At 41.1% G+C, this 17,884-nt stretch overlaps 1 protein-coding gene across 2 annotated transcripts in view; it reads left to right on the top strand.

Moving 5' to 3' along the window:
- The window catches only part of GCNT3 (glucosaminyl (N-acetyl) transferase 3, mucin type), an 88,672-nt gene that overhangs the window by 31,396 nt on the left and 39,392 nt on the right, over positions 1-17,884 (top strand). The window contains exon 1 of one of the 2 annotated variants that reach the window (XM_047766219.1): positions 9,206-9,290. The exons of the other annotated variant lie outside the window; for it this stretch is intronic. The gene's annotated coding sequence lies outside the window, so the exon portion shown is untranslated. Of the gene's footprint in view, positions 1-9,205; positions 9,291-17,884 lie in introns of those variants that run through there. 2 annotated transcript variants of the gene reach the window in all.

Raw genomic sequence — 17,884 nt, 5'->3', positions numbered from 1 at the left:
TCAAATGCCTTTTCTGCCTCTGTTGAGGTGGCCATGTGATTTTTGTCCTTCATTTTGTTACTGTGGTGTATCACACTGATTTCTTTGTGAATGTTGAACCGTCCTTGCATCCTTGGAATAAATCCTGTTTGTTTATGGTGTATGATCCTTTTAAGTATTGTTGAATTTGATTTGTTAATTTGTTGTTGACAGTTTTGCATCTGTGTTAATCAGGGATATCAGCCTATAGTTTACTTTGCTTTCTTTCTTTTTTTTGGGTCTTTTTAGCTATTTCTTGGGCCGCTCCCTCGGCATATGGAGGTTCCCAGGCTAGGGGTCCAATTGGAGTTGTAGCCACCGGCCTACGCCAGAGCCACAGCAACATGGGATCCGAGCCACGTCTGCAACCTACACCACAGCTCACGGCAACGCCGGATCGTTAACCCACTGAGCAAGGGCAGGAACCGAACGTGCAACCTCATGGTTCCTTGTCGGATTCGTTAACCACTGCGCCATGACAGGAACTCCTACTTTACTTTTCTTACAGTGATCTCGTTAGATTTTGGTACCAGGGTAATGCTGGCCTTGTAAAATGACTTTGAAAATGTTCCTTCCTTATCTATTTTTGGAAGAGTTTGGGAGAGATTGGTGTTAATTATTCTTTGAATGTTTGGTAGAACTCACAAATGAAGCCATGTGGTCCTGGACTTTTGTTAGTTGGGAGCTTTTGGATTACTGAATCAGTCTCCTTGCTGGTAATTGGTCTGTTCAGTTTTCTATTTCTTGATGATTCAGTTTTGGTAGGTTGTATGATTTTAAACATTTATCCGTTTATTTTAAGTTGTCCAATTTGTTGGTCTATAATTGTTCATAGTAGTCTGTTATGATCCTTTATATTTCTGTGGTGTCAATTGTGACATCTCCTCTCAGAGTAATCTTTTTTGTAACTTTCTAGTGCTGCGGGCAAATTATTTCATCTTGGGTATGGATATAAAAAATTTAACAGAAGATCTAGAGAAAGAGTCATGTGAAACGTTCACTTACTTGCCATTGCTCTGGAGGGCACTCCTAACTTGGGCAGATTTTATGTCATGGGAAAAGCAAGGGCAGCAGAGCCAGAAATCCCAGGATAGATTACAGGCACCAACCCTGAAAGGAGAATATCTGAGTTGGGCAAAACATATGTAACCCAGTTGTCTCAGACTTCTCCAGCTGGTAGGGGTCACCTTCCCTTTTTACCCAAATAATACAGTTCTCACCTCTATAATGGAGATAGATTTTCCCCCTGGGTTCTCATTCACAAGTTTTTCAGAGACTGCCTAGATGATGTGAACTTGTCTTGCTATCTATCCCAAGGTTGCACTTGTGTCAGCCATGGTAGGGGGAAAGTGCAAGCTTCCATGTCCTCTTCAAGTAGATCATTTTCCTCAAATGTGTTCATCAACTGAGAAGCTCTCCAATGCTATCCTTCTGGGATTTTATGGAGGCTTCATTACATAGGTGTCCATTGGCAATTGATTCAACCTCCACCCTCTCTCCTTCCCCCAAGTTTCAACTCCATAATCATATAGTTGGTATTCCTGGTACCTAGCTCCCAGCTTTCCAAAAGTGACTTCATTAATGTAACAAAAGACACATTTTTTTGCTCTCATAACTTAGAAAGTTGTAAGGATTTTAGGAGCCCAGTGCCAGAAAGGGGAATGAAGACCACATGTATATTCCTTATTATAAATCACAATATCATGTCCAGGAAGGAGGAAGTCCTCTCCTCCCATTCTCAGCATCTCATAGATACGTGGCTCCTTCCTCAGTGATGACACCCCTTCAGATTCAAGCCACCTATTCTTGTGCAGGGTCTGGCTGCTTCCTTTGCAACACTAAAATAGCCATGAAATATTCCAAAATAAAAGATAAACTTTAGGAGTTCCCGTTGTGGCGCAGTGGTTGACGAATCCGACTAGGAACCATGAGGTTGCGGGTTCGGTCCCTGCCCTTGCTCAGTGGGTTAACGATCCGGCGTCGCCATGAGCTGTGGTGTAGGTTGCAGATGCGGCTCGGATCCCGCGTTGCTGTGGCTCTCGCGTAGGCCGGTGGCTACAGCTCCGATTCAACTCCTAGCCTGGGAACCTCCATATGCCTCGGGAGCGGCCCAAAGAAATAGCAAAAAGACAAAAAAAAAAAAAAAAAAAAGATAAACTTTAGCATCAAAGTTGAATTTTGCCTTTCCTTTAAACATAAAAATTCTGACTTTTTTTTCCAAATAAATTTTATTGGAGCATAGTTGACTTACAAAGTTGTGTTAGTTCCAGGTCTGCAGTAAAGCAAAACAGTTACATACTTATCCATTCCTTTTCAGATTCTTTTCCCGTATAGGTTATTACACAGTATAGAGGAAGTTATCTTATGTAGTAGGTCTCTGTTACCTATATATTTTATTTTGTCTTTTTAGGGCCGTACCTGAACTATATATTTTATATGTAGTAGTGTACATATCCCAGTCCCCTAATTTATCCCTCCCCCAGCCATGTTTCCCCTCCCGTAACCACAAATTTGGTTTCAAAAAATTTCAATCAGAGTTGCTGTCATGACACAGTGGAAATAAATCTGACTAGGAGCCATGAGGTTGAGGTTTAATCCCTGGCCTCGCTTGGTGGATTAAGGATCCAGTATTGCCACAAGCTGTGGTGTAGGATGCGGATGTGTCTTGGATCTGGCATTGCTGTGGCTGTGGTACGGGCCAGCAGGTGTAGCTCCAATTGGGCCCCTGGCCTGGGAACCTCCATATGCCATGGGTGTGGCCCTTAAAAAAATTTCAGTTTGGAGTTTCCGTCGTGGCGCAGTGGTTAACGAATCCGACTAGGAACCATGAGGTTGCAGGTTCGGTCCCTGCCCTTGCTCAGTGGGTTAATGATCCGGCGTCGCCGTGAGCTGTGGTGTAGGTTGCAGACGCGGCTCAGATCCCATGTTGCTGTGGCTCTGGTGTAGGCCGGTGGCTACAGCTCCGATTCAACCCCTAGCCTGGGAACCTCCATATGCCGCGGGAGCGGCCCAAAGAAATAGCAAAAAAAAAAAAAAAAAAAAAAGACAAAAAAAATGCTATAACAAAAAATTTCAGTTTGTTTCTGTTTTGTAAGTTCTTTTGTATCATCTTTTATTAAGATTCCACATATAAGTGGTGCTGTATGTTATTTGTCTTTGACTTACCTCACTTAGTATGATAATTACTAGGTCCATCCATGTAGCTGCAAATGGCATTATTTCATTCTTTTTTTACGGCTGAGTAATATTCCATTGTGTGTATGCACCTAAACATCTTTAAGATGTTTATAAGCATGTATATATGTATATAAATGTGTTTATATGTATGTATACATATTCTTTATCCAGTCCTCTGCTGATGGACATTTAGCCATGTCTTGGCTATTGTAAATAGTGCTGTGATGAACATCAGGGTGCCTGTATCTTTTTGAATTTTTGGTTTTCTCCAGATATATGCCCAGGAGTGGTATTGCTGGATTATGTGGGTAGTTAATTATTTTTTTAATGTCCTCCATAGTAGTTGTACCAGCTCATATTCCCACCAACAGTGTAGGAGGCTTCCCTTTTCTCCACACCCACTCCGGCGTCTGTTTGTAGATTTTTTCATGATGGCCATTCTGAGTGGTGTGAGGTGGTACCTCATTGTAGTTTGGATTTGCATTTCTCTAATAATTAGTGATGTGAGCATCTTTTCATGTGCCTATTGGCCATTCATCCATCTTCTTTGGAGAAATGTTTGCTTAGATCTTCTGACCATTTTTTACTTGGGTTTTTAAAAATTTTATAAAGCCATATGAGATGTTTGTATATTTTGAAGCTTAATCCCTTGTCGGTTGCTCAGTTTGCAAAGATTTTCTCCCATTTTGTAGGTTGTCTTTTGTTCTGTTTGTGGTTTCATTTGCTGTACACAAACTGTAAAGCTTAATTAGGTCCCATGCATTAATTTTTAAATTTTTTCATTACTCTAGGAGGTGGATTGAAAAATATATTGCTGTTATTTACGTTGAGAGAGTGTTCTGCCTTTGTTTTCCTCTAGAATTTCATAGTATCCAGTCTTATGTTTAGGACTTTAAACCATTTTGAGTTTATTTTTGTGTATGGTGTTAGAGTGTTCCCCCCCTTTTTTTAATATATGTGGATATCTGGTTCCCCCCCCTTTTTTTAAAAATATATGTAAATGTCTGGTTTTCCAAAAATTGCTGGCGGCTTTGACATAGTGGTTTCCCTGGCTTCTACTTATCAAACTGCCAGAATTGTTGGGCACATCGATCCCTGTGTGGGTGCCTTGAGAGCTTGATTTATCTGGAGGAGGATGCAAGGGGTTACCATAAGTTCACTTGCAAAAGGCTGAGGAACTTTGCTAACAGGAACTCACCCCAAGGAAAGAGAAGTTCAGATTCAGGGCTATGGCTGTGTGTGGGGTTGGGGGAAAACCATGGGAACCGAGAGTACAGCACTGGTACATTGTGCCTGGGTCCAGTGGAGCAGGTGATGGAAATGGACAGCAGCTCCAATAAGAACAACGGTAACAACCAAACCAGAAGAGTTTTTTTTGTTCTTAGACATACACTATTGAAGAGGTTGAGCTAGCATTAAGCCCAGTTTAACACTGCAGGGCACATAAGTGAAGGAAGCAATTAATTCTTTTGGACATAACCTTTAAGATATTCTGAGAGTGTCAGCAATGTGGTCACATGACGTATGCCATTGCCCAGGGTCCTGCACTCAGCAGGGTCCTGTGCTTGGTTTAATGCTCTCTGTCACTGTCTTTAAATTCTTTTTGTCCTTTTTTTTAGGGCTGCACCCGCTGCATATGGAGGTTCCCAGGCTAAGTGGTCTAATCGGAGCTGTAGCCACCAGCCTACGCCAGAGCCACAGCAATGCCAGATCCAAGCCTCGTCTGCAACCTACACCACAGCTCACAGCAATGCCGGATCCTTAACCCACTGAGCAAGGCCAGGGATCGAACCCGCAACCTCATGGTTCCTAGTCAGATTTCGTTTCCTCTACACCACAATGGGAACTCCTTGAAATTCTTATTTTTTTGTCTTTTTGCCTTTTCTGGGGCTGCTCCTGCAGCATGTGGAAGTTGCCAGGCTAGGGGTCCAATTGGAGCCGTAGCCACCAGCCTACACCAGAGCCACAGCAATGCTGGATCCGAGCCGTGTCTGCAACCTACACCACAGCTCACGGCAACGCCAGATCCTTAACCCAATGAGCAAGGGCAGGGATCGAACCTGCAACCTCATGGTTCCTAGTCGGATTCGTTAACGACTGCGCCACGACGGGGACTCCCAGGAACTCCTTGAAATTCTTAATAATTCTTTTTGGCAAGGAACTCTGTATTAACATTTTTCACCAGGCTGTGCCAATTATATAACCAGACCTGGGTATCAGCATTGTTGCCGCTCCGTTTGCCAGAGGTAGCTAAAATGATCTGTCTTGGTGGAACACTGGAGGTTTGGTGAAACACTGGATGCCCAGCAACGTCAGGGCATCTTTGGCTTTAAAGGCATCAGTAACTTTAGGGGCAGTGGGTGACAGGTCTCGACATGGGTGACAATGCCATTAATAGCTGACACCAGAGAGTTCTCTTGTGGTAAGGTGGGTTAAGGGTCTGGTGTTGTCGCTATTGTGGCTCAGGTTGCTGCTGTGGTGTGGGTCAATCCCTGGCTCAGGAGCTTCCGCCTGCCCCAGGTGCATCCAAAAATAGAAAAAGGTGACACCAGCTACAGTGGAAATTACGAGGTTCTTGCAGGTAGCTCTTCAGCCAGAGGATGATTCAGAAGAACAGCTGAGGAGTTCCCGTTGTGGCTCAGTGGAAATGAATTCCACTAGTATCCATGAGGATGCACGTTCGATCCCTGGCCTTGCTCAGTGGGTTGGGGATCTGGCATTGCCATGAGCTGTGGTGTAGGTTGCAGATGTAGCTCCAATTTGACCCCTGGCCTGGGAACGTCTATATGCTGCAGGTGCGGCCCTAAGAAAAGCAAAACAAAACAAAAAACAAAAGAGCAGCTGAGGAATGGAGGATATGGCATCCCAGTGAGAACAGGAGATAGTTTAGGGGGTGACTTTAAAGGACAAAGAGTGGTAGTCTTCATCCCCAAAGCCTGTAGGGATTGGAGCCAGAGACAGACTTCTAAAAATTACCTTTTTACCTCAAGACTGGTGCAGCCTGGGGAAACAGGCCTTACCTGTGAAGAGTGTAGATTCCCATTATAGATCAGTTCAGCAAACTCTGCAAGTGAGGTAAGACCCCAGAAAAAGGGAAACTTAACAGCCCATTCCTAGATTTGTAGTGGGACATACAAACATAGTTCCAGACTTGAGGCGAAAATGAGTGAACTTGTGCTGATGTGCCATTATTGTGGCCAAGTGTTGTCATTTATTTTGATATAAATGAACAAGAGAACAAACCTGTGATGTAGGTCAGGAAGGGATTATGCCTACAGAGACTGAAAACACCAATGGACATGCAAACCTGCACACGCAGGTGGAAGGCAGGTGGGTCTGTATTCTTGCCTTTCCAGACGGTTGGGACAGTGCTTTCTTTATTCTGGCATCCTGGAACCCAGAATAGAAACTGGGGCACAAAGACAACCTTCAGTATATCCTTGCCAGTTTTGCTGAACTTGAAGTGAAATGATAATATGCAGAATCTGGTTGAGACTTGGAAATAAAAAGAACTGCAATGCTTCATAGTTGTTGGGAATGAGGTCTATACTAAGAAAAATTATCTAAAACTTAGAAATGAGGCAAAGAGCCCTGCATGCCCTTTCAAAATCATATTTGACACTAAAACATTGTCTAACACACCTGCTAAGTCATCAGATTCCAAGAGATGTGATTTTAGCCTATTATTTATTGTTGACTAGGGCCCAGAGTCCATAAAATTTTTTTTGAAAAATTTTATTGAAATATAGATGATTTTCAATGTTGTTTTAATTTCTGCTACAGAGCAAAGTGATTCAGTTAAACATATACACACCTCATCCCCATATGTTACAACAGAACATTGAATAGAGTTCTCTCTGCCATATAGCAGGTCCCCATTGACTGTCTGTTCCATATATCATAGTGTGCATATGCCAGCCCAAGCTCCTAATCCTCCCCTCCCCCCATGCCTTTCCCCTTTGTTAATCATAGGTTTGTTTTTAAAGTCCTGAGTCTTTTTTGTAAATAAGTTCATTTGTATCATTTCTTTTCAGATTCCACATGTAAGTCCTATCATATATTTGTCTTTGAATTACTTTGCTTAAGATGATAATCTTTAGGTCCATCCATGTTGCTGCAATTGGCATTATTTTATTCTTTTTTAGGGCTGAGTAATATTCCATTGTATATGTATACCACATCTCCAGAGTCCATAAAATTAACATTAACTTATAGATATTTGTCCTGGATACAGGCAAATGATTTTGTCTGTTAGAAAAGTACTCTGAAAGCTCACAGTTGACTTATCTTATGCAGTATTAACCAGAGGCTTATTTTGGCATGCTTTTTTCCCATTAATTATATATTTACCAATCTTATTCTCCTTGGAACCAGCTCTAATATCCTAATTCCCTTATTAATGAATTGAGTATGTCCCTGACAGATGCTTGTTATTAAGTCATGTTTTAAACTTCTTGAAATTTATACTTTGATAGTTAAAAGCTATATTACTGAAATTTTACTTGGAATAAGTTACATTATGACTTTAAAAAATTTAACTGCCTTAAAAATCATATTTTCCCATTACTCTTCTATTCTTTGGTACATAAAATGATAAATTCCCAAAAAATAGTTTTTGAGGATTGTAATCACATCAGTATTACATGTGACATTCTCCCACTGATGAGAAGGCACTGGTGGGCTCTTTCTCTTTTAATAGGAAATAATGCTTATTAGTTACAGTTCATAGAAAGTCATTCTTATTTTTGTATGTAATGTTTCAAATCTTTGTTTACAGTAAGGCTTAAGACTGTGGGTTTTGGAGTTGTCTGGTGATGCAGTGGGTTAAGGATCTGGTGTTGTCACTGTTGTGGCTCAGGTTACTGCTATGGCTTGGGTTCTATCTCTGGTCCTGGAATTGCTGCAAGCCGCTCACACACCACACACACACACACACACACACACACACACACACACACACACACACACACACACGCCCTTCATTATGAAGCATTTTGAACATACACAATAGTGGGTGGAATAGTAAAATGAACCTCCACAAATCCATCATACAGCTTCGGTGTTCAGTAACACATAGGCATCCTTGTCCTATTCATACTTCCATTCACTATTTTTAAAAATTTTTTATTGAGGTATCATTGATTTACAATGTTTTTAGTTTCAGTTCACAGCAAAGTGATTCAGTTTTACATATACACATATCCATTCTTTTTCAGATTCTTTTCCTTGTAGGTTGTTACGGAATGTTGAGTTCCCTGTGCTATACTGTTAGGTCCTTATGGATTATTTTATTTGATTTATTATTAATTTGAAGCATTCCCAGATATCATGTTATCTGTAAATATATTCTAAATTAGGACATAAAAGCAAGATACAGAGTTTGTTTATCTGAGTCATTGTTTTGGACTACATCTTTTCTTTTTTTTGGCCTCGCCTGTGGCACATGGAGGTTCCTGGGCTGGGAATCAAACTTGCGCCATAGTGGCAGCTCAAGCCACTTCAGTGACAGTGCTGGATCCTTAACATGCTGCACCACAAGGGAACTGCCTGGCATACACCTTTTGAATTTGCTTGTCAAGAGATCAAATCTCACATAATCACTAAGTTTTCCCAGATGAAGCTAAATACCTTTTTTTTCAGTGGAACTAACATGCAAGTATTTCTCTCCCTGTCATTAGAAAACTTTGCCTTGGAAAAATTCCCTAATGAAAATGGATCTGATTTTAAAACCGTACACATTACACATATATGTAGCATGATCAAATGTGGTCATGTTGATTTCAGTGTTTTTGTTTGAAATTTTTAGGTAATAAAGAATAAGGGTAACAGGAAAAAAACACAAAGAGGAACTTATCTGCAGTGTTTTAGCTTACAGGATAGGCTAGAGTTGTATAAGGAAACTACCCTACTAGGACAGTTGACCTTTGAACAACATGGATTTTGAACTGCGTGGGTCCACATATATTTTTTTTTCAGTAAATATGTTGGAAAATTTTTTGGAAAGGAGCAACAATTTGAAAAAAATTGGAGATGCATCATGTAGCTTTCTCCTTCCCTGGTAACTGGAGAAACAGAATATCAACCGATCATTACAGGTAAGCGTTTTTTTGAAAAAAGTAAGAGTTTCCAATACTATTTTATAAATATAATTGAAATATGCTCAGCATAAAAATTCTATAATGATTCACCCATTGAGGTATAGGCTAGGCTACTGTGAAGCAATCATACTGTTTATACTAGGTTACCATAAAGCAATCATATTGCTACTGCTTGGTTTTCAATGCACAAAATGTTCTACCTGTAAATAAATATGAATTTCTTTTCCACATTATCTTTTCACTTTTGATGTCTACTGTTAGTAATACATACAGCATCTATAGTGTCTTGTATTATATGAGGTGATATTGATGTAGGTGCTGACAGACTATTCATCTTGTAACCAGACCATGAAAATTACAGTGTTGGTAAATACAGTACTATAAATGTATTTCTGCTTCCTTATGACTTTCTTTTTCTTTTTTTTTTTGCTCTTCATTTATTTATTTTTTGCTTTTCAGGGCCACACCTGTAGCATATGGAAGGTCCCAGGCTAGGGGTTGAATCAGAGCTGGAACTGCTGGCCCACGCCACAGCCACTGCAGTGCAGGTTCCGAGCCATGTCTACAACCTATGCCATAGCTCACGGCCACTCCAGATCTTTAACCCACTGAGTGAGGCTAAGGATCAAACCTGTATCCTCATGGATACTAGTCGGGTTTGTTTCCACTGAGCCACGACAGGCACTCCCTCCTTATAACTTTCTTAGTAACATTTTCTTTTCTCTAGTTTACTTTATTGTGTTTATATATATATAACACATATATAAAATATGTGTTAATCCACTGTGTATGTTATCGGTAAAGCGGTTGTTCAACAGTAGGCTATTAGTCATTAACTTCTAGGGTAATCAAGAGTAATATCCGAATTTTTAACCCTGAGGGCAGTCAGCTCTCCGAAACCCTGTGAGTTTCAAGGGTCAGCTGTGTCAGTAGAGTACTAGAAGGGAAACGTGGAACTGGATTGCATGGGGTCAAGTTCTGGTTCTGCCAGTTAGTAACTGTGTAACCAGCAGCTTCTCTGTGTTCTCTTCAACCAAAAGGGAGAAACAATAGTACCTACCTTATTATGTGGTTGGTGTGAGGATTAAGAAATGTTTCCAGAGCCACTCTTAGCACAGGGCCTGTCACATGGCACACCCCAAGTAAATATTAATACCAAAAGGGAATGATTCTCATGTTCAGGTTCTCTTCCAGACCTTACCCATGCATGCAGTTTATATTCTCATGATTATAGTATGCATACAGTTTTGTAATCTGTATTTTTCCTGTCCGTTGTCTGTCTTTATTTCCTAAATACTATCAGGTACACTACTCTAGGTGTCTAATTAGCACCCACAATAATAATGTGGTCATTCCTGTCGTGGCTCAGCAGAAACAAATCTGATTAGTATCCATGAGGACACAGGCTGATCCTTGGCCTCACTCAGTGCGTTAAGGATCCAGCATTGCGGCGAGCTAGGGTGTTGGTGGCAGACACAGCTTGGATCCTGTGTTGCTGTGGTGTAGGCCAGCAGCTGCAGCTCTGATTTGACCCCTAGCCTGGGAACCTCCATATGCTGTGAGTGTGGCCCTAAAAAGAGCAGCAAAAAAAAAAAAAAAGGGAAGTTGTCTAGTATTTCATAATGATGTGGTCTGCTTTATTACCTGTTTCTCTAGAATAAGTATTTAGGTTATTTCCAATACCTTGCTATTTTACAAAGGTTGGATCTTTGTGTGGGAGTGGCAGAGAATAAGTGAGAAGTTCCAGGAATGGATAAGGGAAATTAAAAAGGAGGAAAGGGTTGTTGATGGATAAAGTGGGAGAAGTGCTTACAATTAGTCCAATCATCACTTCTGTAAAAGCAGAAAAATCTAAGTGCTCCAAAAATAGTTACAGAGGCTGATAGGGCTCTAAGGGGCCTTAGAGTTCAAAGCTACTGAATTGGGGACCAGACGCTCTATTTGCCTGCAGGCACTCCAGCCCACCCACAATGTGGCCACTCTGTATCCTGGAGGTCTTACCCCACCAGGGGTTCTCCATCTGCCCCACAGGATTATGGGAACCTGGAGAGTAGCCAACACACTGAACACATGGAGTTCCCTTGCGGTGCAGTGGGTTAAGGGTCCTACATAGTCACTGCTGTGAGTTTGATCCCTGGCCCGGGAACTTCCAAATGCTGCAGGTGGGGCAGGAAAACAAAACAACACACTGAACTCAAGGGATTGTTCTGATTGCTGACCTGATATCTAGGTGGGCTTGTTTCAGTCACTTCAGGAAGAATTTCATTGTTCCCACGAGCAGTAGGGTGATAGGAGAAAGGGAGGGGTTGTGAACTCATGGAGTAATCAAGAATGGAAGCAAGGTGGTAAACGGCCAGCTCCTCTGATCCTTGGCCTGGAGAGGCCCAGCTCCATAGCTTTGCCTGAGGCTGGCCAGCACCTGTGTCCCAACTCTACTACAGAACTACCTTTGGCATAAATGTTAGACATGGCAAATCCCTGCTCCAAAACCTTAATTCTAGTCCTCCACCCTCTACACTGGCCTTGCTCACACCATTTGTATGTTCTTGTGTCAGGGAAGTGAGGTTGGTCAACCCTGGGGGTCTGCAGCCCAGACGGAAGGAGTGCTCACTGAGTACTGTATCTTTTTCAAGCAGTGTTGTGTAAAAATTCATGCATAGTTCATGTAACTCCGTAATTTATTCACTTTTCTCTTGCTAGAGGAGATAAGCTTGATATCATCAAGTTAAACTAATGTGTGGCTTCACCCTTCCCCTGGCCTGCTCATCCCGCAGGAAAGAGGCCTTGGCTCTTGGGTGGGGAGGATGGCGTGGAGGGCCTCATGTCATTTCCTCCCCCTCTCACCTCTTTTCCTCTTCTTTGTTTTGGTAGAATACTTACTGGATTTAAAAAAAAAAAAACAAAAAAACTTTTAGATTGTAATAAAAACACATTCAACACACTTTTTTTTTTAAATAAAAAAATATGCGCAGAAAACTCCCGTTGTGGCTCAGCAGTAACAAACCCGACTAGTGTCAGTGAGGACATGGGTTCAATCCTTGGCCCCACTCAGTGGGTTAAGTTCTGCCATGAGCTGTGGTGTACGTTGCAGAAGTGGCTCAGATCTGGCATGGCTGTGGTGTAGGCTGGCAGCTGCAGCGCTGAGTTAGCCCCTAGCCTGGGAACTTCCATATGCCACAGGTACGGCCCTTTAAAAAAAAAAAAAAAAAAAAAAAAAAAGGAGTTCCTGTCGTGGCGCAGTGGTTAACGAATCCGACTAGGAACCATGAGGTTGCGGGTTCGGTCCCTGCCCTTGCTCAGTGGGTTAACGATCCGGTATTGCCGTGAGCTATGGTGTAGGTTGCAGACGCGGCTCGGATCCTGCGTTGCTGTGGCTCTGTCGTAGGCCAGTGGCTACAGCTCCGATTGGACCCCTAGCCTGGGAACCTCCATATGCCGCGGGAGCAGCCCAAGAAATAGCAACAAAAAGACAAAAGACAAAAAAAAAAGTGCATTCTGAGACTAACAGAAAAGTTGCAAAAACCAAAAAATCCCATAGGTTTCACTCAGTTTCCCTAAATGTTAACATTTCACTACTTTTGCTTTATTGTTTTCTTTCCCTCCCTCTCCTATTTTCCCATCTCCCTGGACACATGAAAACACTGATTATTTCTTTTTCTGTGCACTTGCAAGTAGGTTGCATACTCATACCCCTGTTCCTATCCCCTAAGCCTTACTTCACTGTGTAGTTCGTAATACAGACAGCCTCTTCTGTGACCTTAGCACAGTTAGCAAGTCCAGGAAATCTTACTTCCATCCTACACTTTAACCTATAGTCCAAATTCTAATTTTATTTGTTGTTCCATTAGTATTCTCCATAACACATTTTTATTTATAGTGCATTTATAGTGTATTTTTCTTGTCCCAGTTCAGGATCACGTGTTAACATTTTGCTGTCCATCTCTTTAGCCTGCTTTAATCTGGAACCCTTGCTCAGCCTTTCCTTAGCTTTTAAGACAGTAACATTAAAAAAAAAAAAAAAGCAAGCTATTTATGTTACAGAATACTTTTCATTTTGGGGTTCCCTGATGTTTCCTCCTCATTATAGTCAAGTCTGGCTGGAAAATGATGTAAGAGGGTGTGTGTCCTTCTTGAGATGTTGCACCAGGAGGCACATTAAGTCTGTTTGTCCCTCACTGGTGATAATGATTAGTCACCAGGTCCAAGTGTCAAGGTGCTGTTGGCTTTCTCCACTGTATTAATATTTTACTCCTTGTAATTAATAAATAATCCGTGGGGGCACTTTAAGAGCATGCAGATGTCTTATCTTCAGACTTCCCATCCTGTATTTAGACTCTGCCCTATATTTGGACTCCATTGATAATACCTGCATGAACCAATCTTCACTACAATAGTTGAAAATGATGGTTTTCCAACTCTGCCTACTGCCTTCAGATTCATAAGTTAGTATTTGACTGTAAGAAAGGCCATTCCCTCCTCATTAGCTTGTTTCTTGCTTACCTGTCTGTCCATCCCTCTGCCCATCCGTTTACTCATCATTTAATCTATTTTATTGGTATGAACCCATGGATTTTATTCAAATCATTATACTCTATTACTCTTCTAATATACTTTAATGCTCAATTGTTTGAGGTATGTACCTTCAGGTTGGTTCCTGTATCCTTTTAACATGCCTTCCTCATGTCTGAGAACTCCCTTACTTTCTGGCACAGCAAGATATTCCAGTCTCATGTTCTCTCTTCCTTAACCTAGACCCAGAATCATCCACTTCTCCAAGGAGCCCTAATTCTTTTTAGGGGAAAGTGATATTTAGAAGTCAAGGTCTGGGCACAAGGTGTGCTCATGGTTTTGGGGATGTCATTTTTCCTAGGTTCTGTCAGTGGGTTGAGGTAGGGGAAATATGTATATACATTGTGTTTGATTCATGATTCTAAAAATTGCACACACACTTTAGCAACCATGAGGTCGCTTTGATACTTTCAATTTTAATTTTACCCCACACAGTTCTTTTTTCTTTGCTCATTCCACATTTATCTTTCCTTTCTTCTACAGTGAGATCATTGGCTCCCAACAATGTCAACATATTTTCATATTATTTATTTGCTCAAACCTACAATTCACATAAAATAGTTTTAGATTTGCACACTTAACCATGGTGAAAAATAAACTGAATAGAAACAATTTGAGACTTGGCAGTTTTTTGTTTTTAGCTTAAAGATACAAAGTACCGCATTCAGTGTCCCTTGGCTTAGTTCTCTCCCTCACCACCTTCAATGTGGTTATGTTGGAATTTACATTTGAAATACAGTGGGGTCAGAGTTCCTGTTGTGGCTCAGTGGGTTTAAGAACCTGACTAGTATCCATGAAATACAATGGGGTTTTATTTATTTCTATTTGCCTTTAGTTTTATTCCCCCCCACCTCAACTATTTAATTTTATTTTTTGAACATAGGAAACATTATCATACTTCCAACAGTCAAAACTGTTCAAAAAGGGGAGATCCCTGGCGGCTTTAGTGGGTTAAGGATCTGGCATTGTCACTGCTGGGGCTCGGGTTACTGCTGTGAATTATGCTCTTTCTCTGTTGAATTATCTTGAGTTTCTGCCAAATCCTTCAGTAAAGACTGACACACCTGGACAATATTGTGGGCTGATTTCTTGGAGCACAATGAAATGATAAAACTTCTTCCTGGTGTGTGTCATCTCATTGGAAGTGAACTCTAGGTAGTGGCCCTGGGGAACATCCACAGCAGAGCTGGGAGCAGGGCTGAAGAGTCACCCACAGTAGGGAGAGATCCCAGATAGAAACTGACTTCCTGATATTTACCAGGAAATGAGGGGAGGCCCTCAGTAATGGTCTCCACAAGAAACACCCACGTAAGCCTCATGAGCTGGTATAAGCAAAAGAATGGAACGACTGACTGTGTAGAACTCTGCACGATTTTGTGTGACAAACAGTGAGTCAGCCTATGCCATGTTTTACTGTGGGACAAAAAGACCACAGACTCAAAATGTTACAATATGCACTATTTCTAAGAACCTCAAAACAGGAAGAATGGAGAGGAGTGATCCGATGGGCAACCACCACAGACTACTTTCTTACCACATCAAAACAACACAATTTATTTTCTTGATGATCATGACCTAAGATCCCTTCTGAGTGTTGCCTTGTGTCTGTGGAGAAGATCACATGACATCAAAGTGAGGCAAATGAACTATGTAATAAACCTTAAGGAGGGGAGGCAGATCCTGTAATTCTAACTTGGCAAATTTCAAAAGGGCTCTTGGAAAAAGCAGTTTCCAGAGTTCCCATTGTAGCTCAGCAGGTTAAGAACCTAACTAGTATCCATGAGGTTGTGGATTCAGTCTCTGGCCTTGCTCAGTCTGTTAAGGATCTGGTGTTGCTGCAGGCTGCAGTGTAGGTTGCAGATGTGGCTCAGATCTGGTGTTGCTATGGCTGTGGCATAGGCAGCAGCTGCAGCTCCAATTCAACCCCTAGCCTGGGAACTTCCATGTGCAGCATGTGCAGCCGTAAAAAGAAAAAAAGAGAAAAGAAAAGGCAGTTAGCATGTATTTGAAAAAGACCCCAATGTTAGCCGGATAAGCCTTTTATGGGAAGTTCCCTTGTGGCACAGTGGGTTAAGGATCTAGTGTTACCGCAGCTGTAGCATAGGCTGCAACTGTGGCTTGGGTTGGATCCCTGGCCCAAGAATTTCCACATGCCAGGGGCATGGTAGAAAGAGGAGGGGAAGGGATCATGTTTCTAAAAGTTTACCTTGCTTTCTCTAGTCCCTTCCCACTTTACTGTGTTACATTATTTCAGAGGGGCTGATTTGTTCCTTCATAGTGGCAATTTTCTTCTCTAGTTCGCAGAAAAATGTAAATGTGAGTAGCAGGGACACTTTGAATAGCACTCTGTACTGATTGTTATGAAAAAACGGAATGCATACTATATTTATCTAGTATTAAGCATTAGGAATTAAAGGCAGACACATATCCTGAAGCTATCAGTAACAATTAGTGGTACTGAATTGGGAAACTGATGGAAATTTTAGATAAAAAGGAGCTAGTAGTATCAGTGTTTGTCCAGGCATTGTTAACAATTTTTTTTTTGTTTTTTCATTTGACTAATATGAATAAAATGCACACTGGCTGAAAGAGGCTGAGACAGTTCTTGCAGAAATATTTGAAATAGCTGGGGATCAATGATTCTTCCACACAAGCCATATGAACCATTGCACATTAAAAGTCATGTTTCATTAATTCTAAGGCGCACGTTTCTTCCCAGTTTGAGATCTCTTACCATCAACAGCATCTGTTGATCCCTTCTGGCCTGATTGCAGTCCTGATGAAGTTGTCATTGTTCACACTGGCAGGCAAGCATGGACATCACTATCCCAACCATTCCTTCAACTGAGTCAGGTACATTGTTGGAATGATGTGAGTTAAGTTGAATAAATCTGTTTTATTTGATTATTTTAAAAATTTTTTGACGGCACCCATGGCATACAGAAGTTCCTGGGCCTGGGATTGAACCTGTGCCACAGCAGTGACAATGCCAGATCCTTAGCCACTAGGCCACCAGGGAACTCCTAAATTTTCCATTTTACCCGTTTCTAAGTGTACAGTTCAGTGGCATTAGGTACATTCAGATTATTGTGTAAAAATATGATCACCCTTCCTCTTAGAACTTTTCATCTTCCTAAACTGAAACTCTATCCACTAAACAATACACTCCCATTCTCCCCTCCCTCCAGCCCCTGGATGCCCCTGGTTTATTTTCCATCTCTGTGAATTTGAGTATTACAGGGAATAAATTCTCATGGAATCATATAGGAGTTCCCTTGTGGTGCAGTGGGTCAAGGACCTGGTGTTGTCACTGCTGTGGCTCAAGTTTGATCCTTAGCCCCAGAACTTGCACATATCATGAGCATGGCCAAAATAAATAAGTGGGATCATATAACATTTGTCCTTTTGCAACTGGCTTATTTCACTTACCATAGTGTCTTAAGGATTCATTCTTGCTGTAGCATGTGTGACCATTTGCTTCTTTTTAAGACTGAATAATATTACATTATAAGTATTATATTTTCTTTTTGTTTTTATTGAAGTGTGTTTGGTACAGTATGTTAGTTTCAGGTGTTCAGCATAATGATTCTGTATTTGTATGTAGTGGAAATGATCACCACAGTAAGTCTACTTGATGTCTGTCACCATACATAGATAAAAAAAATTTTTGTGTGTGATGAAAATTTTTGAGTTACTCTCTTAGCAACTTTCAAATATGCAATACAATATTATTAACTGTAGTTATTTAATAATACTGACTTGCTATACATGACATGACTTGTTTCATATCTGGAAATTTGTACATTTTGATTTCCTTTATTCATTCCACCTACTTCCCATCTCCTCCTCAGGCAAATATCAATCCATTCTCTGTATCTATGAGGTCAGTCTTTTTGTTTTGTTTTGTTTTACAGATTCTACATGAAAGTGAATTCACTTGATATTTTCATGTGATATTTGTCTATCCATGTTGTCACAAATGGAAAGATTTAGTTCTTTGTTATAGCTGAAATATGTTCCAG

The sequence above is a fragment of the Phacochoerus africanus genome, chromosome 2, assembly GCF_016906955.1.
Source record: "Phacochoerus africanus isolate WHEZ1 chromosome 2, ROS_Pafr_v1, whole genome shotgun sequence".
NCBI lineage: Eukaryota > Metazoa > Chordata > Mammalia > Artiodactyla > Suidae > Phacochoerus > Phacochoerus africanus.
Note: the sequence above shows the minus strand (reverse complement) of the source record. Positions and strands in the feature narration are given on the sequence as shown.